Source organism: Loxodonta africana, chromosome 7 (assembly GCF_030014295.1).
Source record: "Loxodonta africana isolate mLoxAfr1 chromosome 7, mLoxAfr1.hap2, whole genome shotgun sequence".
Taxonomy (NCBI): domain Eukaryota; kingdom Metazoa; phylum Chordata; class Mammalia; order Proboscidea; family Elephantidae; genus Loxodonta; species Loxodonta africana.
The window spans coordinates 110,861,623-110,884,088 of NC_087348.1; the positions used below are offsets into that span (position 1 = coordinate 110,861,623).

Here is a 22,466-nt window from a genome sequence, read left to right on the forward strand (position 1 = left end):
ATCTATTAAAAATGATCATTCCTGCACAGCACAACTTAGCTCATGAATGCAGCACCGTCCATAACCGTATCTTCACACTTATTCTTGACCAGGACCTTGTCATTTCTTCCTCAATAAAGCATATCAACCCAGACCATCTTATCTTTCATACTCCTCACCTACGGTTATTATTTTCTTTTCATTTCTGCTCCATCTTCCTACAATTATCAGCAAGAGCTTAAGAGAAAATGCTCTCTGGCCTATACCCTGGAGGAGATGCCCAACCACTCATAAAAACAAAAAAAACCCAAACCCAGTGCCATCAAGCCCAACTCATAGTGACTCTATAGCACAGAGTAGAACTGCCCAATAGAGTTTCCAAGGAGCGCCTGGCAGATTTGAATTGCTGACCCTTTGGTTAGCAGCCATAGCACTGAACCACTACACCACCAGGGTTTCCCAACCACTCGTACCTTCTCTTAATCCCTCAACCCCATCACCTCTCTCTACTCCACACCCAGGAGATTCTGAGGCAGAGACTATAAACCTCTTCATTTACATAAAAAACATGTTTTTGTCTCTAAACCTTCTTTACCAAAGATGCTGATAAAACTCGAGATTCTAACAAGAAATTTAAGTGGTGTTAATTCAGTCATTATTTGTTAATTAAGAAAAGAAATTTTTAAAAATTCAAGACGCCTGCATAAAGACAGCGCCCACTTCAAGAAGAATAGCAATATTGAAGAAGCTTTGCTAAAATGTTTACCACAAGTCTTCTTTTTATTGAAGTGTCAGGTTACAAAATTAAAAACACTCTTTCCTAAGATAATTCCATTAAGCAAAAGTCACTGTGTGCAGTTTTGAGATTATTGTATAATTACCTCTATGCATTTACATTCATTATCATGGAAGATGAATCTGTGCAATCAACATTCGTTTAGACATGATGTTTTGTCAGTACTTGGGTGGCAAATGTCACTAAGCTAAATAAGAGCATCTCCTACACGTGCTTCTACAACAGGAAAGGCACTTGGGAAGTTAATTCTGTCCTGTTGCTGATTTCGAGTGTCAGCTCTGACAACCACAGTAAAAATTGGTTCAGGTAGTGTTGACAGCTGGTGAGACTGGGCTGGAGCAGGCAGCACGTTGTAGATTCAGGTTCTTGCCACTGTAGTCCTTGAGTTGGGAAAATCGTGTGACTGACATGTAATTCAGTAAGTGTGAAAATGAGTTATGGCTCACTTTTGTAAATTGATTCAGATTTTTGGATGACACCAAATAGCAAAAGATAATCCCCACATGTCATCAAGACACTTTGATAAGGCTCCTGAATGTAATATCTTAAACCACAAGTTAAGGGGCAGAACAACTGATAGATTTTTTCAAATGCTGTCAACACAGACTGTTTACATGGAGAGCTGACACCAAAGTTCATGCTATATGCTAGACCAGGAGTTGGCAAACCTTTTCTATCAAGTGTCACATAGTAAATATTTTGGCTTTGAGGGTCATATAGCTTGTGTTGCAACTATTTAATTTTGCAATTACAGTGAAGAAAATAGCCATAAGCAATACATAAACAAATAAGCATGGTTGAGTTCCAATAATTGTTTACAAAATCAGGCAGTGGGCCAAATTTGGCCGATGAGCCATAGTTTGCTGACTCCTGTGTGAAATGATTACCTTCCAGAAGGCTGCTGCTGGTTGGTAATGGAGAGGGTGGTTTTCACATCACACAGATGCATCTGTGAGATCCTTTCAGACTTCTTTGAAAGGTCCTTGGGTATTAGCTCAAGTATTAATTCAAGCAACTCTAGCTTCAGTAACATAAACCTCAAGGTCTCAATAACTTTTAAAAAATAGAATTTATTGGTCATCCACTTAAAATCCAATTGGTTTCAGGGGAAGGATGCTCTGCTCCTTATAATCATTCAGGCATACAGGTCCTTCCATTTTGTGCCTCAGCCTTCCTCTAGGACACTGGAGATGGAGATGGAGAAAGACAGTGAAGGATTGACTACCTGGAAGATTTTCAAGGGAGTGTAAGTGATCACCTCCAATAACATTCCATTTCCCAAGTTCTTAGTCACATGAACTACACATAACTGCAAGAGAGACTGAGAAATGTAGTGTGGCTACATTATCCAGAAGGAAAGAAATATGGGTTAAATAAATAGCCAGACTCTGCCACAAAAGTCAATTATCTTGTAGAACCTTCCCCTAGGAAACCACCATTGCTTAATTACATCTTTAACTGGCTTGTGCATTTGTGTATTGGGTACTAGTATTTTAATTTAAGTTCAGAGTGGTAAAGGCAAACAGGTATAAAAGATTACACGTATTTTGTCTTAAAATTTATTTATGCAGTTCTGGCTTTATTTCATATTATAAATCAAGCATGCTACCGTCATGCTGATTCCAACTCATAGCAACCATGTAGGACAGAGTGAACTGCCCCATTGGGTTTCCAAGGCTGCAAATCTGCAAGCTGACTGTCACATCTTTCTCCCCAGAGCAGCTGATGAGTTCAAATCATTGACCTTTCAGTTAGCACCTGAGCACTTTAAACACTGAATTACCAGGGCTTCATTTCATATAATAAGGGGAAATAATTTATTGGAAATCAAGTGTAAAAATTGAAATTTTTGATAAATACATTTCTCTTTTTAATTTTTCTTTTGAAATACAAACTCACAAGAAGTTGAAAATAGCACTGAGAGCCTCCATGTGTCCTTCACTCATTTCTCTTCAATGGCTAGATCTTAATTACAGTACAATGTCAAAAGCAGGAGATTGACATTGATACAATATACATGTAATGTATACTTCTGTGACATTTTATCACATGTATAGATTTGTGTCTCACTCTGCTGGTGTTGACATCTTACCAGTTTGAGTGAAGTGTGGAAACCTTACTTCCCTTTAAGTCCTTTTACTTTCCCCCCATTTATGATATAATTGAATATTTCCTTCACATACATTTGGGCCACATCAGATGATGTTACAAATTTTAATTTAACTCTCAAGCATAATGTAGAAAACTCAAGAGGAGAAGGAAAGTCTATCATATCAATCCACATCTTTATTCATTCTGATGTTCTGTCCCCCTTCCAAGATTCCTTTTTAATCATTTCTTTTCTGTTTAGAGAGCTTCCTTTAGTCATTTCTTTTTTTTTTTTTTTTAGTATAAGTCTGGCACCAGCATACTCTCTTAATTTTCATTCATCTGAGAACAGAAAAGGGAAGCAGGGAATTGATTCTCCCCACTACAACCAAAATGGTATCCAGAAGTAGGGACATAGTAATCTCACCTCACAAAATAAGCTTGAGGCCTCATGCCTTAATAAAAGAACAACAGGAAACATTAGTGGGATGGTGCAGAAAAATCACATATTGTTAAAAAAAAACTTGGATCACAACAGAAAAGAAAGACACTGTGCATTACTAATAAATTCAGGTAAAGTCAACAAGTATGGCAAAGCAGCACAAGTCATTCTAGAACCTTCGCTATGTTTATCCAGCACTGTGCTTTTTAAATGTCAGCTACAAGGTTACAGTGACAATGACAGTTGTCAGCAGAGAGGAATTATAGACCTGCAAAACCACTCACTGAATTCCAATGATTTAGCCCTCTTCCCCCAAGGAAAAGTTTAAGTAAACAACACACAGATAACATTTACCTGACATTTTTTCCTTCTTCACCTTGATTGGTAATTCCCTAGTAAATTCATGTTCCCATGGGCATACCTCTTAGGATCAACATAGTTCTCTGAAATCTTGAGAGAAAGAGAGAAAATGGACAGCTTCCATCAGGCCTTCAGCCTTCACTCAGATTCTGCTCACTAAATGACCTCACTGTTATCTGGAATGAGAATACTAAACATGTCAGTAAAGCACCAGGAACTAGGGGCTGACCTGATGGGGTTTGAGATCCCAGAGAGCCAGCCGAGGCACTAACACAATTATTCTAAACTCACTGTTGCCAATTCGGTCTGATGGGAACAAATGGCTTGCGTCTTATCTGGACAGGAAGCCACGTCACTACTTTTTCTAAGAGCTCTAAACATAGAAGAATCTCTCAGCACTCATTTATTCCCATGAGAATGGCAAGTTGATTGCTGAAGAAATTATTCTCAAGAAGCTCTGACAGAAACCACCTGACTCAGACTGTAAATGTTGTCATAGGTGTTTCTGCCTGCCCCAGCCTGGTGCCTTTAAACCAGGCCTTGTTACTAAAATTTTTTTTTTTTTTTTTTGTTACTGTTGCATGCTGTCAAGCCCATTCTGATTCATGGAGACCTCATAGGACAGAGTAGAGCTGTCCCACAGGGTCTCCTAGGCTGTGAGCTTTCCAGGAGCAGATCACCAGGTCTTTTCTCCCACGGAGCTACTGCTGGGCTGGAATCCCCAGTCAAACACTTAACCATTGCACCACCAGGTCTACCCTTCACAAAACCACCAATACAATCGAAACTTCTTCGCAGAAATAGCCTTGGACTTGCCCTGAACAATAAAGGTGTTTTCTAGGTTTACTTTGAAAGTTTCAAAGTTTTTCTTTTCTTTTTTTTTTTTTTAATATTTAGTCTTTGTTTCACTTAGAATTTTCTGTGTATGTATGTGCGTGTTTTCTTACACAAGTACAAATTTAATTTTTTTCCACATGGAAATATTGTCCCTTCACCACTCATAGACTGATCCATTCTTTTCCCAGCAATGCATAACACTTTCTCTAATATATTCCAAGCTCCCATACGTATGCATACGATGTTTGCATAGGTTTCTGGTGTACCAAGAGTGAGACAATTGACAGCAGTCTTTCCTAGGAGCGGGTAATAAGGAAATACACTGTAAAAAACCAAAAACCAAACCCATTGCCGTTTAGTCAATTCTGACTTATAGAGACCCTATAGGACAGAGTAGAACTGCCCCATAGAGTTTCCAAGGAGCACCTGGTGAATTCGAACTGCCAACCTTTTGCTTAGCAGCCGTACAACTTAACAATTATGCCGCAGGGTTTCCATACTGTCCATGGATAAGTCTAAAAAAAATACACATTGATTCATAGGCCAGACTAGGGCAGTGCATGCAGACCAAGACAGAGGAGGAGAGCAGTGGGGACAGTCCATCAGGGCAGTGAGGAGTATCTGGTCACTGATATAGTTTAAATTCCCTGGTGCATAATAATAATAAAAAGGGGAATGGCTTTTAGTCAGTTTTGTTATAGTTTTTTAGACTTATTTGTAGACAGTATGGTAAGTTGAAAAAACAATAATAACAAGAATGACTTTTAGTCAGTTTTGTTATATTGTTTTTTAGACTTATCTATAAACTGTATGGTAAATTCAAAAAATAAAATAAAACAACAAAACTGACTAAAAGTCATTCTCCTTTTTTATTATTATTATGCACCAGCAAATCTAAACTGTATCAGTGACCAAATACCCCTCGCTGCCCTGGTGGACTGTCCCCACTGCTCACCTCCTCTGTCTTGGACTGCATGCATTCCTCTAGGCTGGCCTATGAATCAATGTGTGTATCTGCGAACGCATATGAACACATGGCTTAAATTATATCATTCTTGATAAGCATTAACATCTAATAAGATGAGTTCCCCTTCTTGTTTTTGTTTCTTTGGTTTTAACAAGACCCGTTTTTGGTTGGCCTTTTACTCATGCACGTTGATTTTGGTATGTGGCACTACAAAAATAAAACTTTTCGTGCTTTTGATTGCATTGTATTGATTTTAAAGATCCAATTTGGGAGCACTGTCATCTTCTGACATATTGAGTATTCCCATCCGTGGATACTATTTGTCTTTTCATTTATTTCTGTCTTCTTTAATGCCCTCAGTACTGTTCTATAACTTTCTCCAAACTAAGTATCACACAGCATTTGTTAGACGATTTCCTGAACTCCATGGCTTTTTTGTTGTTATTATAAATGGAATTCTTTTTCCTGCTAAAAATTGGTTATACTGGTGTATTGGGACTGCCATTGGTTTCTGAACAATGATGAACTCTGTTATTATTTCTAAAGCTTTGTCTGTAAATTCCATTGTATCTCTCACTTGCAGATCTGTATTTTCATTTTTCTTGTCTAACTGCAATACCTAGTTCTTCCATTATCATGAAGAGTAGCAGTAATAACAGGCCACTTTCTGATTTTTAAAGGCAATGTTTCTTATATTTCATCATTGAATATGATCTTTATTTTGGGCTTTAATAGATACCTTTCATCAGTTTAAGTGTGTTTCCTCTTAATCCCAATTTGTTAAGAGTTTTAATCATGAATGGAGATTGAATTTGAATTTTTATGTAAGATGATCAAATATGTTTACTGCAAAAATTCAAAATAATGGATTTTCTAACATTAAACTATTCTTGCATACCTTGTATAATATCAAGTTAATATTAGTGTATTTCAATATAATTTTAAACAATTTTGTCTAGGATTTTACAAATATATTAGTTAAGCAAGATTGGTCTGTACTTTTCCTGCTTGCACACTACTTGTTTGGTCTTGCTCTGAAGGTTTTATAAGGCTTATAAAATACAAGGAGGAAAGTTCCCAATTATTCTATTCTCCAGCAGTATTTGGATTGCATTAGAATTAAACATTCCCTGAAAGTTTAATAGCACTTTTTTTTTAATTCATGTGTAATTTTGAAATATATTTCAAAAATTTCCAGTTGTATGACTCTGTGCTCTATTTTTTACTATTGATTGGTAACTTAGCTGCCTTGCAGTCAGAAAACACAAGCGCTAAAATACCTTTTTTAAAATATTTTTGAGACTTGCTTTATGGCATAGAAAATGGCGTGCTTACATAATTTCCATTATACTTTAGAAAAATGTATAAAATATTCTTGTGTGAAATATTCCACATTGTTGTTATGTTGTTAGGTGTCATCAATTCAGTTCTGACTCATAGCAAACCTACGTACCACAGAGCGAAACGCTGCCCAGTCTTGCGCCATCCTTACAAATCTTTGTTGTGCTTGAGCCCACTGTTGCAGCCACTGTGTCAATCCAGTTCATTGAGGGTCTTTCTCTTTTCCGATGACCCTACACTTTACCAAGCATAATGTCCTTTTCCAGGAACTGATCCCTCCTAAACAAAATGTCCAAGGTATGTAAGACTCAGTTTCACCATCCTTGCTTCTAAGGGGCATTCTGGTTGTGCTTCTTCCAAGACAGATTTGTTTGTTCTTTTGGCAGCCCATGGTATATTCAATATTCTTTGCCAGCACCACAATTCAAAGGCATCAATTCTTCTTTGGTCTTCCTTATTCATTGTCCAGCTTTCACATGTGTATGATGCAATTGAAAATACCATGGCTTGGGTCAAGTCCACCTTAGTCTTCAAGGTGACATCTTTGCTTTTCAACACTTTAAAGAGGTCTTTTGCAGCAGATTTGCCCAATGCAGTGTGTTTTGATTTTTTTTTTCAATAGACCTTTAGGTGAAGGTTTACAGAACAAACTAGTTTCTCATCAAACAGTACACGCATTGTTGTATGACACTGGTTAACAACCCCACAACACGTCTGCACTCTCCCTTCTCAACCCTGGGTACCCTATTACCAGTTGTCCTGTTCCCTCTTACCTTCCAGTCCCTGCCCCAGGGCTGGTGCATCCCTTTAGTCTTGTCTTCTTCCATGGGACTGTTCAATCTTTGGCTGAAAGGTGAACCTCAGGAGTGGCCTCATTATTGAGCTGAAAGCGTGTCCAGGGCCCATGCTCTCAGGGTTTCTCCAGTCTCTGTCAGGTCAGCAAGTCTGGACTTTCTTTTTGAGTTAGGATTTTGTTCTACATTTTTCTCCAGCTCTGTCCAGGACCCTCTATTGTGATCCCTGTCAGAGCAGTCAGTTGTGGTAGCAGGGCACCATCTAATTGTACTGGACTCAGTCTGGTGGAGGCCACAGCAGATGTGGTCCATTAGTCCTTTGGACTAATCTTTACCTTATGTCTTTAGTTTTCTTCATTCTTCCTTGCTCCTGAAGGGGCGAGACCAGTAGAGTACCCTAAGATGGCCACTTACAGGCTTTTAAGACCCCAGATGCTACTCACCAAAGTAGAATGTAGAACATATTCTTTATAAACTCTGTTATGCCAGTTGAGCTAGATGTTCCCTGACACCGTAGTCCCCACCGCCCTCAGCCCAGCAATTTGGTTCCTCAGGGAGTTTGGATATGCCAGAAACTCTGGTGGTATAGTGGTTAAGTGCTATGGCTGCTAACCAAGAGGTCAGCAGTTCAAATCCACCAGGCGCTCCTTGGAAACTCTATGGGGCAGTTCTACTCTGTTCTATAGGGTCACTATGAGTTGGAATCAACTCGACGGCAGTGGGTTCGGTTTGGTTTGGTTTGGTTTTGGTTTAAGGAGCTACCATGGCCTTGCTTTGTACAGATTGTGCTGGCTTCCCCAGTATTGTGTACTGTCTTACACTTCACCAAAGTTACCACTTATCTATTGTCTATTAAGTATTTTTCCATCCCCACCCCTCCCCTCCTTCATAACCATCAAATATTGTTTCTTTTTGTATATAAACCTTTTCATGAGTTTTTCATGAGTAGTGGTCTCATACAATAGTCTTTTGACTTCTTGACTGCTGCTTTCATGGGTGTTGATTGTGGATCCAAGTAAAATAAAATCCTTGACAACTTCAATCTTTTCTCCGTTTATCATGATGTGGCTTATTGGTCCAGTTTTGAGGATTTTTGTTTTCTTTATGCTGAGGCGCAATCCATACTGAAGGCTGTGGTCTTTGATCTTCATCAGTAAGTGCTTTAAGTCCTCTTCACTTTCAGCAAGCAAGGTTGGGTCATCTGCATAATGCAGGTTGTTAATGGGTCTTCCTCCAATCCTGATGCCCCATTCTTCTTCATACAGTCCCGCTTTTTGGATTATTTGCTCAGCATACAGATTGAATAGATATAGTGAAAGGATACAAACCTGATACACATCTTTCCTGATTTTAAACCACTCAGTATCCCCTTGTTCTGTCCTCTTGTACAGGTTCCTCATGAGCACAATTAAGTGTTCTGGAATTCCCACTCTTCCAGTGTTATCCGTAATTCGTTATGATCCACACAGTCGAATGCCTTTGCATAGTCAATAAAACACAGGTAAAAATCCTTCTGGTATTCTCTGCTTTCAGCCAGGATCCATCTGACATCAGCACATTCTACATCCTCTTCTGAATCCGGCCCAAATTTCTGGCAGTTTCCTGTTGATATATGCTGCAGCCACTTTTTAATGAGCTTCAGCAAAATTTTGCTTGCATGTGATATTAATGATATTATTTGATAATTTCCACATTCAGTTGGATCACCTTTCTTGGGAATAGGCATAAATATGAATCTCTTCCAGTTGGTTGGCCAGATAGCTAGCTGTCTTCCAAATTTCTTGGCATAGATGAGTGAGCACTTCCAGTGCTGCATCCATTTGTTGAAACATCTCAATTGATATATCATCAATTCCTGGAGCCTTGTTTTTCGCTTATGCCTTTAGCACAGCTTGGACTTCTTCCTTCAGTACCCTTGGTTCCTGATCATATGCTACCTCTTGGAATGGTTAAATGTTGATTAATTCTTTTTGGTATAATGACTCTGTGTATTCCTTCCATTTTCTTTTGATACTTTCTGTGTCATTTAATATTTTCCCCCATAGAATCCTTCACTATTGCAACTCGAGGCTTGAATTTTTTCTTCAGTTCTTTCAGTTTAAGAAATGCTGAGCACTTTCTTCCCTTTTGGCTTTCTATCTCCAGCTCTTTCCACATGTCATTATAATACTTTGTCTTCTCGAGGCGCCCTTTAAAATCTTCTGTTCAGTCCTTTTACTTCATCATTTCTTCCTTTTGCTTTAGCTGCTCGATGTTCAAGAGCAAGTTTCAGAGTCTCCTCTGACATCCATCATGGTCTCTTCTTTCTTGCATGTTTTTCAATGACCTCTTGCTTTTTTCATGTATGATGTCCTTGATGTCATTCCACAACTCCTCTAGTCTTTGGTCATTAGTGTTCAATGCCTCAAATCTATTCTTGAGATAGTCTCTAAATTCCGGTGGGATATACTCAACGTCAAACTTTGGCTCTCATGGACTTGCTCTGATTTTCTTCAGTTTCAACTTGAACTTGCATATGAGCAATTGATGGTCTGTTCCACAGTTGGCCGCTGGCCATGTTCTGACTGGTGATATTGAGGTTTTCCATCGTCTTTTCCCACAGATGTAGTTGATTTGATTCCTGTGCATTCTATCTGGTGAGGTCCATGTGTATAGTTGCCGTTTATGTTGGTGAAAAAAGGTATTTGCAATGAAGAAGTCGTTGGTCTTGCAAAATTCTATCATTCGATCTCCGGCATTGTTTCTATCACCAAGGCCATATTTTCCAACCACTGATCCTCCTTCTTTGTTTCCAACTTTAACATTCCAATCACCAGTAATTATCAATACATCCTGATTGCATGTTCAATCAATTTCAGAATGTAGAAACTATAAAATTTTCAATTTCTTCATCTTTGGTCTTAGTGGTTGGTGCAAAAATTTGAATAGTAGTTGTATTAACTGGTCTTTCTTGTAGGCACATGGATATTATCCTATTACTCACAGCATTGTACTTCAGAATAGACCTTGAAATGTTCTTTTGGGCAACATACGCAACACCGTTTCTCTTCAAGTTGTCGTTCCCGGCATAGCAGGCCATGTGATTGTCTGATCTAAAATGGCCAATACCAGTCCATTTTAGCTCACTAATGTCTAGGATATCGATGTTGATGCGTTCCATTTCATTTTTTACAATTTCCAATTTTCCTAGATAAAAGAAAAAAGAAAATTTTTTTTTCTTTTTTATACTTCGTATATTCCACATTCTTATTATTAATGGATTTTTGCAGCTGTTTCTTTTCATTTCGAGTAGTGCCACATCAGCAAATGAAGGTCCTGAAAGCTTTTCTCATCCACGTCATTAAACTTGATTCTGCTTTGAGGAGGCAGGTCTTCCCCAGTCATCTTTTGAGTGCCTTCCAACCTGTCGGGGTGGCTCATCTTCCAGCATTATATCAGAAAATGTTCCGCTGCTATTCATAAGGTTTTAACTGGCTAATTCTTTTCAGAAGTAAACTTCTGGGTCCTTCCTAGTCTGCCTTAGTCTGGAAGCTCAGCTGAAACCTGTCATCTTTGGGTGACCCTGTTTGTATCTGAATACCTGTGGCATAGCTTCCAGAATCACAGCAACATGCAAATCGCCACAGTAGGACAAACTGACAGACTCGTGGGGGATATTCTATGTGTATCCACTTAACTAAGTTATTTTGTTGTTTACATTTTCCTTATCCTTATTAATGATTTTACCTACTAAATCTATGTATTATTGGGTGAAAAAAAAATTTTTTTTTTTTTTTGGGGTGAGGTATGTTGAAATCCCTCATTATGGTGGTCAATTTGTTTTTCTTTGTAAAAACCTGTCAATTTTTGTTTTATATAATTTGAAACTATGTTATTTGGTGCATCACCTAGGAACTTGTTAGAAAATCAAACTCTCATCCTGCCCCAGACAAACTTAATTAAAAACTCAAGGGGGAGGGAGGAATCCATCAATCTGTGTTTTAACAAGTCTCCAGGTGATTCTGATATAAACTCAAGCTGAGAACGATTAATCTAGGCCATTTCCCACACTCCCTGTCTTCATTTTAAAAGTGGGGAAATGAAATACATTTAGATATGGTAAAGCTTCCTGGTGAGATAATACTTAGTAATTAATTTTGCTTTAAAGTGCATTGTATCTGATAGTAATTAAGCTATACTTTTTTTTTTTTTTGGCTAGGGTGATTTAAAATGTATTTCTGGCCCATCTAGGCTCACAGGTGAGGCAAGTTAACCCAATTAAACATATAATTATCATTCAAACAAGGTAATTAACCCTTCTGAATCTCAGTTGCCTTATTTATATAAGAGCTTTGACTCTGATAACCTCTAATATCCTTTATAACTCTGATATTCTAAGATGTTTTCACCTTTTTTATTCATACTCTTCCAAAGATCTCTATTCACTCTAACTTGGATTTGGCCAGCCTATGAAACGATAAAGCTATCCAGTTGCCCCTGGTAAATTCATCTTCCAAAGTGAAAAGAAAGATCGGAAGTACACGCTATCCTATTGAAATTACAGAAAACAGTTATTTTTACAATTGTGGCTTTCATTGTAGTCATGCAAAGAAAATACCCAAGTAGGAATTTGCCTTGGATTTTGATCTCTTTCACAAGGTGTTTGGATGATATAATGGCCAAGCACAAAAAAGAGAGAAGGAAGTTCAGTATCAGGAAAACAAGGGCAGAGATGATGCCTTTATATCAGCAGAAGGCAATTTACAGTAATTTGTTCAGCATTACCTATATTCTCACCAAAGACATTTCATTCAAAGGCTGCTGTCAAGTGTGATACTACATAATAAGTAAATACCAATTCTCTCATAGTAGAAATTTAAACCAACATACTCCACTGAACCCACTCCCGTCGAGTCGATTCCGACTCATGGCGACCCTATAGGACATACTAGAAGTCATCAATTCCAGAATTCTAATTTTAGAAATGGAGAAAATTAGGCTCAAAAGAGTGATTTACCATGTGATTCATTTTTAGCATAGCATGCTTCTGATAAACATTTACTGATTCAGTCATTATTAATCTCTTCTGCCTAGAACCTGTCAGAGAAATTTTACCTTCTGTGTAACTCCCTTTAGACAAATTGTATGTTTTACATTAAAAGAACTTATTTTGTTCAATTTTCACAATTTTTACTCCTGTATCCATGCATACATTTTAAGGGAAACTCAAGAATTATTTTGAGACACTGGAAATACTTTGATGCAAAGACTTTAAAAATGGTTTTCTAAATGAACTTGGAGATGTTTCTTAACTGTTTTTGTCTCCCTGGGGCTGACAGAAGTTGGGTATTTGTTGATTATCATTGGTGTGAATGATTATGACTTATAAATCTTTCTGTCCTAAATTTACCTAGTTTGACCGTAGTCCAGCCGAATTCCCCCAGATCTTGTGGGTTCAGGATTCTTCAAGACCTGTGGACTCAAGGATTTGACAGGTACGTGTTGCTGGCGTTGAATTCTATGTCTTGTTTCAGTCATTCCTAATAGTTTAAAGTATATATATAATTATAAAGTAACCAAAGCTTCTTGAGAAATTAACAATAAAGTCACCCCATAGGAGAAAATGGTTACCAAGTACTAGCTTCTGGAAGCTTCTGCAGATAGCCCTCTTTCATGCTATCATACTCACCTTGATATTACCTCAAGGAAGCATAGTACTTCAGAGATAAAAGTGTTTTCAAGATTGTCTAGGCCAGTGATTCACAAAGTGTGGTCTTAAGCAACACCTAGGAATTTAGAAAACCAAATTCTCAGCCTGCCCCAGATCAACGTAACCAGGAATTTAGTGGGTGGGGAAGAATCCATCAATCTGTGGTTTAACAAGTCTCTAGGTGATTCTGATGTACACTCAAGTTCGAAAACCACTAATCTAGACCATTTCCCACACTCCCTGTCATCATCTTAAAAGTGGGAAAAATGAAGTACAGCAAGCATTATGGAGTGAACTGCGCCCCTCAAAAAGATATGTTGTGAAGATGGCGGACTAGGTGGACGCTACCGCGGATCCCTCTTGCAGCAAAGACTCGGAAAAACAAGTGAATCGATCACATACATAACAATCTACGAACTCTGAACAACACAGATTTAGAGACGGAGAACGAACAAATATGGGGAGACAGTGATTGTTTTCAGAGCCAGGAGCCAGCGCACCAGGCAGGTGACCTTCGGAGCCCGAGTTGGGGCAGAGCCCAGGGGGGCAGACGGCACAGACAAGGGGCCCAGCCCTAGCCCCCGAACTCATCCCGGGAGCAAGCCCAGCCGGTTGGCGCAGGCGCCGTGGCAGCGCAGCCGGTGGGAGAAGTCCCTGGGAGGCAGTGACTGGTCTTGGCGCGGGGAGAGCAGCGTCCCAGCTGGGGAGCCGTCCCGCCGAGAGTTTGGCAGGAAGCGGGTGGGGTGTGAGCACCAGGACCACCTACATTTCCCTGAATTGACCCCGGGGGGGGTCCAGTCATTCGTGCGGGAGGCGCCCACCCAGTTCACGCGAGCGGCGTGGCGCGCTGGAGGGAGAAGTCCCCGGGAGGCAGTGGCTGGTCTTGGAGCGAGGAGAGCGGCGTCCCAGCCGGGATGTGCAGTCGCACCCGGTTTGCGGGAGTGGTGCCCGATGTGGCTGGAGGGACGGGGAGCCCCCGGGAGGCAGCGACGGATTTTGGAGACGGGAGTGCACCGTCCCAGTAGGGGAGCCTTAACCTTGGGGGTGGGGCTGACAGCGGAGGATCTGACCATGACGCCAGCGGGCCAGACCCCCCGGGGGGCAATCTCCACACACCCAGTACATATAGGCGACGTGCCCCACGGAAATCTCAGATATAATAGTCATTCCAAGTAAGACAAGCAACTCTGGCTATATTCTGAGGTGCTACACTCCTAGCTCTCTGATCCCTCCCCTACCCTCCCCAGGCGGCTCCATTAACATCCGAAAAGCCAGAGCCAGAGGGAGAACTCTGATAGGGATCTGACTGCATTTTTTTTTTAGCGGATTTTCTGGAAAAACTAGTTTCCCAGTGATGGCTCGGAGAGAGCAGTCCATATCAAACCACACAAAGAAGCAGACCATGACAGCTTCTCCAACCCCGCAAACAAAAGAATCAAAATCTTTCCCAAATGAAGATACAATCCTGGAATTATCAGATACAGAATATAAAAAACTAATTTACAGAATGCTTAAAGACATCACAAATGAAATTAGGCTAACTGCAGAAAAAGCCAAGGAACACACTGATAAAACTGTTGAAGAACTCAAAAAGATTATTCAAGAACATAGTGGAAAAATTAATAAGTTGCAAGAATCCATAGAGAGACAGCATGTAGAAATCCAAAAGATTAACAATAAAATTACAGAATTAGACAATGCAATAGGAAGTCAGAGGAGCAGACTCGAGCAATTAGAATGTAGACTGGGACATCTGGAGGACCAGGGAATCAATACCAACATAGCTGAAAAAAAATCAGATAAAAGAATTTAAAAAAATGAAGAAACCCTAAGAATCATGTGGGACTCTATTAAGAAGGATAACTTGCGAGTGATTGGAGTCCCAGAACAGGGAGAAATGAGGCCAATCTTACCAAGACGCCTTCAGCCAAATTTATGAATAGATCTCAATTTAGGTAAGCTAAACTACCCAATCCAAGAACAGGATTTGTTAAGATAGCAAAGATTGGTCACCGCATAAAACTTAAGCTTTTACTCACGGGGGTTCAACTCCTCTTCTTAACAATGTTCTTGATCAACATCCTAACAGTAACCCTACCCATTCTCCTAGCAGTAGCCTTCCTTACTCTAGTTGAACAAAAGGCCTTAGGCTATATACAACTTCGTAAAGGCCCCAATGTAGTAGGACCCTACGGCCTTCTTCAACCTGTTGCAGATGCAATCAAACTATTTACCAAAGAACCTATCTATCCACAAACCTCCTCAAAATTCCTATTTACCATCGCCCCAATCCTAGCCTTAACCCTAGCCCTAACTGTATGAGTTCCTCTTCCAATACCATATCCTCTAATCAACTTAAACTCGCAATATCAAGTCTGATAGTCTATTCCATCCTATGATCAGGCTGAGCATCAAATTCATAATACGCCCTCATAGGAGCTTTACAAGCAGTAGCCCAAACCATTTCCTATGAAGTTTCCATAACAACTATTATTTTATCAATAGTACTAATAAATGGATCCTTCACATTAACTGCCTTCGCTACAAAAAAAGAACATCTATGACTAATCTTTCCTACATGACCTCTAGCAATGATATGATTCACATCAACCTTAGCAGAAACTAACCGAGCTCCATTTGACCTAACTGAAGGAGAATCAGAATTAGTTTCTGGCTTCAACGTCGAATATTCAGCTGGCCCTTTTGCCTTATTTTTTATAGCTGAATACGCTAACATTATCATAATAAATGCCCTTACTGTAATTCTATTCCTAGGAACCTCTTGTAACCCTCAAGTACCAGAGATCAGTACTATTAACTTTGTTATAAAAACCATTATTCTAACTCTCTGCTTTTTATGAGTACGAGCATCTTATCCACGATTCCGATATGACCAACTAATATATCTCCTCTGAAAAAATTTCCTTCCACTAACCCTAGCCCTATGCATGTGACATATTTCAATCCTAATCTCACTAGCATGTATTCCACCACAAATATAGAAATATGTCTGATAAAAGAATTACTTTGATAGAGTAAATTATAGAGGTCTTAACCCTCTTATTTCTAGAACTACAGGAATCGAACCTAAACTCGAGAATTCAAAAATCTCAGTGCTACCAATTATACTACATCCTACTAGTAAGGTCAGCTAAATTAAGCTATCGGGCCCATACCCCGAAAATGTCGGTTCACACCCTTCCCGTACTAATAAACCCACTAACTCTCAGCCTAATCCTAACAACACTATTCGCAGGAACACTAATTACCATACTAAGCTCCCATTGACTAACAGCCTGAATAGGACTAGAAATGAACATACTTACTATAATTCCTATTCTAACAAAAACAGCCAACCCACGATCCACAGAAGCCGCTACAAAATACTTTATAACCCAAGCTATAGCATCTATGATGCTCATAATAGCTTTAAAAATTAACTTAATATATTCAGGACAATGATCAATTACAAAAATGACCAACCCTGTAGCATCAAATGTAGCATTAATAGCCCTAATAATTAAACTAGGCTCAGCCCCATTCCACTTCTGAGTCCCAGAAGTAACGCAGGGAGTCGAACTTACACCAGGAATGATCTTGCTAACCTGACAAAAATTAGCACCACTGTCACTACTATATCAAATAGCCACCTACACCAATACTAACTTAATCTGCCTCTCTGGCCTACTTTCAATCCTAATTGGAGGATGAGGAGGCCTAAATCAAACACAACTACGAAAGATCTTAGCCTACTCATCAATCTCCCACATAGGCTGAATACTCATTATTTTAACCTTTAACCCCACCCTCACCCTTCTAAATCTAGCCATCTATATTTTACTAACACTATCTATCTTTATAATCCTAGCAAACACTTTCACAACCTCAATATCATCTCTAACTCTCATATGAAATAAAACACCTGCAATAACCATTATACTTATAACTACTCTACTATCCTTAGGAGGACTACCCCCACTATCAGGATTCATACCCAAATGACTCATAATCCACGAACTAACCAAAAATAACAATATTGTTATACCACTAACTATAGCCATTATAGCACTACTAAACATGTATTTCTACATACGACTAATCTATTCCTCATCACTTACAATCTTACCATCTACAAATAATATAAAAATAACCTGACAATTTACCAACACCAAACACACAATAATATTACCTACCCTAATTATCCTCTCTAACATACTACTTCCCCTAACTCCAATCATTTCAATGCTAGAATAGGAATTTAGGTTAAAATAGACCAAGAGCCTTCAAAGCCCTAAGCAAGTATATTATACTTAACTCCTGAAATAAGGACTGCAAGATATCACCTTACATCAACTGAATGCAAATCAGATGCTTTAACTAAACTAAGCCCTTCTAGATTAGAGGGCTTCAATCCCACAAAAACCTTAGTTAACAACTAAACTCCCTAATCAACTGGCTTCAATCTACTTCTCCCGCCTTGAGGAGGGGGAAAAAGGCGGGAGAAGCCCCAGCAGAATTGAAGCTGCTTCTTCGAATTTGCAGTTCGACATGTTTACACTTCAAGACCTGGTAAAAAGAGATTACCCTCTGTGTTTAGATTTACAGTCTAATGCTTACTCAGCCATTTTACCTATGTTTGCTAATCGCTGACTATATTCAACAAACCACAAAGATATTGGAACACTATATCTACTATTTGGTGCTTGAGCTGGTATAGTAGGAACTGCTCTTAGTATCCTAATTCGGGCAGAACTAGGTCAACCAGGCTCTCTTCTTGGAGACGACCAAATCTATAATGTTATTGTTACAGCAAACGCCTTCATAATAATCTTCTTTACAGTTATGCCAATTATAATTGGGGGCTTCGGAAACTGGTTAATTCCATTTATAATTGGGGCACCTGATATAGCTTTCCCTCTAATAAACAATATGAGTTTTTGACTACTGCCTCCATCCTTCCTGCTACTTTTAGCATCTTCCACAGTAGAAGCTGGGGCAGGCACTGGCTGAACTGTATACCCTCCCCTGGCAGGAAATCTAGCCCACGCAGGAGCTTCCGTAGATTTAACTATCTTTTCACTCCACCTTGCAGAAGTATCCTCTATTCTCAGTGCAATTAATTTTATTACTACCATCATCAACATGAAACCTCCAGCCATATCTCAATACCACATACCTTTATTTGTATGATCCATTTTAGTAACAGCTGTCCTTCTTCTGTCCCTCCCAGTTCTAGCAGCAGGTATTACTATACTATTAATGGATCGCAACCTTAATACTACTTTCTTTGACCCTGCAGGAGGAAGAGATCCAATTCTATATCAACACCTGTTCTGGTTTTTTGGGCACCCCGAAGTCTATATTCTAATTCTCCCAGGATTTGGAATAGTCTCTCATATCGTTACATACTATTTGGGGAAAAAAGAGCCTTTTGGTTATATAGAAATGGTATGAGCTATAATATCAATTGGCTTCCTAGGGTTTATTGTATGAGCCCACCATATATTCACTGTAGGCATAGATGTTGATACCCAAGCTTACTTTACATCGGCTACTTTTTACTATAATTATTGCCATCCCAACTGGCGTAAAAGTCTTTAGCTGACTAGCCACTCTTCACGGCGGTAATATCAAATGATCTCCCGCTATAATATGAGCCCTAGGATTTATCTGCTTGTTTACAATTGGAGGGTTAACTGGCATTGTTCTTGCTAATTCTTCACTAGATATTGTCTTACACGACACCTACTACATTGTAGCCCACTTTCACTATGTCTTATCTATAGGTGCAGTTTTTGCCATTATGGGTGGATTTATTCACTGATTTCCACTATTTTCAGGATATACATTAAATTATACATGAGCTAAAATTCAATTTCTAGTTATGTTTATCGGTGTTAATTTGACATTATTTCCCCAACACTTTCTTGGACTATCTGGTATGCCACATCGATATTCTGACTATCCAGATGCCTACACTGCATGAAATACTGTTTCTTCTATAGGTTCATTTATCTCTTTAGTAGCCATAACTCTAATGGCCTTTATAATTTGAGAAGCATTTGCTTCTAAGCGTGAAGTTTCTACAGTAGAACTCACAACAACAAATGTAGAATGACTTAATGGATGTCCACCTCCACATCATACATTCGAAGAGCCAGCCTACGTAAAATCTAATTAGAGAAGGGAAGGAATCGAACCTCCAACAGTTAGTTTCAAGCCAACTTTGTAACCTCTTCGCCTTCCCCAGTAGGCATGAAATTTTAGTAAAACAATTACATAGCTTTGTCAAAGCTAAATTACAGGTTTAAATCTCGTAAATTTCTATGGCTTATCCGTTACAATTAGGGTTCCAAGATGCTACATCCCCTGTTATAGAAGAACTCCTTCACTTCCATGACCACACCCTAATAATTATTTTTCTTATTAGCTCCTTAGTCCTATATATTATCTGACTTATATTAACTACTAAATTAGTCCATACAAATATAATAAATGTCCAAGAGATAGAAATAATCTGAACCATTCTCCCAGCTGTTATCCTCATCCTAATTGCTTTACCCTCTTTACACACTTTATATATAATAGACGAAATTAATAATCCCCTACTAACAGTCAAAACTATAGGACACCAATGATTCTGGAGCTATGAGTACACTGATTACGAAGATTTAGCCTTCGACTCATACATAATTACTACTGATAGTCTAAAATTTGGGGAACTTCGATTTCTAGAGGTAGATAATCGAATGGTGTTACCCATAGATCTGCCAGTTCGAATACTAGTCTCATCAGAAGATGTCCTCCATTCATGGGCTGTCCCATCCCTGGGTCTAAAAACAGATGCAATTCCAGGACGATTTAATCAAGTAACTTTAACATCAACACGACCTGGCCTATTTTATGGTCAATGTTCTGAAATCTGTGGAGCAAATCATAGCTTTATACCAATTGTCCTAGAACTAGTTCCACTTAAACACTTTGAAAGCTGGTCAGCATCGCCAACGTAATCATTAAGAAGCTATAATAGCACTAACCTTTTAAGTTAGAGTATGGGAACATAGTATTCTCCTTAATGAATGGCACAAGCGGATATCATCATTTGATTATTAGTAGCTGCAATCGTACTTCTCACGTTAGCGATTTTTCTTCATATTAAAATCCTGAAGATTTTTTACTTTCTTTTCCCAATTTCTAAAGAACTCTCCAAGAAACCATGTATCTTCCCTTGAAAAAAGAAGTGAACGAAAAACTATCCACCTTGTTCGATGTACCCATAGCTACGATAATCCTAATTATTGCATTCCCAGCAATTTTGCTTCCAGCTCCAAATTGCCTAATTACTAACCGTTGGATTACAATCCAACAATGACTAGTCCAATTAATCATAAAACAACTTTTGACTATTCATAACACAAAAGGACTGTCATGATCTCTTATACTAATTACCCTAACTTTATTTATTGGTTTAACCAACCTACTAGGCCTATACCCTACTCATTCACCCCTACAACACAACTATCTATAAACTTAAGCATAGCAATTCCCCTATGGACTGGTACAGTTATCCTAGGCTTCCGACATAAAACTAAAATCTCATTAGCTCATCTTCTTCCACAAGGAACACCTACATTCCTTATTCCTATAATTATTATTATCGAAACCATCAGCCTCCTCATTCGACCAATCACCCTAGCAATTCGACTCACCGCCAATATCACAGCAGGTCACTTATTCATTTAACCGGAACCGCCACACTAACTTTACTATCGATTCATCCACTAACAATTACAGTAACATTCATTACAATAATTCTTACAATCCTAGAAGTTGCCGTAGCACTAATTCAAGCCTACGTCTTTGCTCTTTTAGTTAGCCTTTACCTATACGAAAGTGCCTAATGATGCACCAAACACATGCCTATCACATGGTAGATCCAAGTCCCTGACCTCTCACTGGTGCATTATCCGCCCTACTTATAACATCTGGCCTAACCATGTGATTTCACTATCACTCTGTAATTCTCTTGCTTTTAGGATTAATAACTAACATCCTAACCATATTCCAATGGTGACGGGATGTGATTCGAGAAGGAACCTTTCAAGGCCACCATACACCCGTTGTGCAAAAAGGTTTACAGTATGGTATAATTTTATTTATCGCCTCTGAAGTACTATTCTTCACAGGTTTCTTCTGAGCCTTTTACCACTCTAGCCTAGCACCTACTCCTGAACTAGGAAGCTATTGACCCCCAGTAGGCGTTTACCCACTAAATCCACTAGAAGTACCGCTTCTAAACACGTCTGTCCTCCTAGCTTCAGGAGTGACTATTACCTGAGCTCATCACAGCCTAATAGAAGGAAACTGTAAAAACATACTTCAAGCTCTTTTTATTACTATTTTCTTAGGAGCCTACTTTACACTTCTCCAAATCTTTGAGTACTACGAAGCATCCTTTACAATCTCCGACGACATCTATGGCTCAACTTTCTTCGTAACCACAGGATTCCACGGTCTGCACGTTATTATTGGCTCAACGTTTCTCCTAATCTGCTTTATTCGCCAACTCAAATTTCATTTTACGTCTAACCATCATTTTGGCTTCGAAGCAGCCGCTTGATATTGACATTTCGTACATGTAGTGTGACTATTCCTCTATTTATCCATTTACTGATGAGGATCCTATTTCTTTAGTATTAACTTAGTATAACTAACTTCCAATTATTAGGCTTTGGTAAACCCAAAAAGAAATAATTAACCTTATAATTACGCAACTGACCAATACTACACTAACATCACTAATAGTTCTAATCGCATTTTGACTACCTCAGACATATGCTTACTCAGAAAAAACAAGTCCATACGAGTGTGGCTTTGATCCAATAGGTTCTGCTCGCCTACCATTCTCAATAAAATTCTTTCTAGTAGCTATCACATTTCTCCTATTCGACCTAGAAATCGCATTACTTCTACCTTTGCCCTGAGCCATTCAAGCTAATAATCCAAATCTAACACTTTTAATATCATTTATATTAATCATCCTCCTAGCTATTGGCCTAGCCTATGAATGACTCCAAAAAGGTCTCGAATGAACTAAATATGGTACTTAGTTTAAACAAAACAAATGATTTTGACTCATTAAGCTATGAGCACATCATAATTACCAATAATGC

General features: G+C 38.9%; 2 pseudogenes; both read left to right on the forward strand.

The window, feature by feature from the left end:
- Window positions 1–19,363: 19,363 nt before the first annotated feature.
- Window positions 19,364–20,303, forward strand: LOC135232204 (cytochrome c oxidase subunit 2-like; annotated as a pseudogene).
- On the forward strand, window positions 20,299–21,194 carry LOC135231756 (ATP synthase subunit a-like; annotated as a pseudogene).
- Window positions 21,195–22,466: the final 1,272 nt, after the last annotated feature.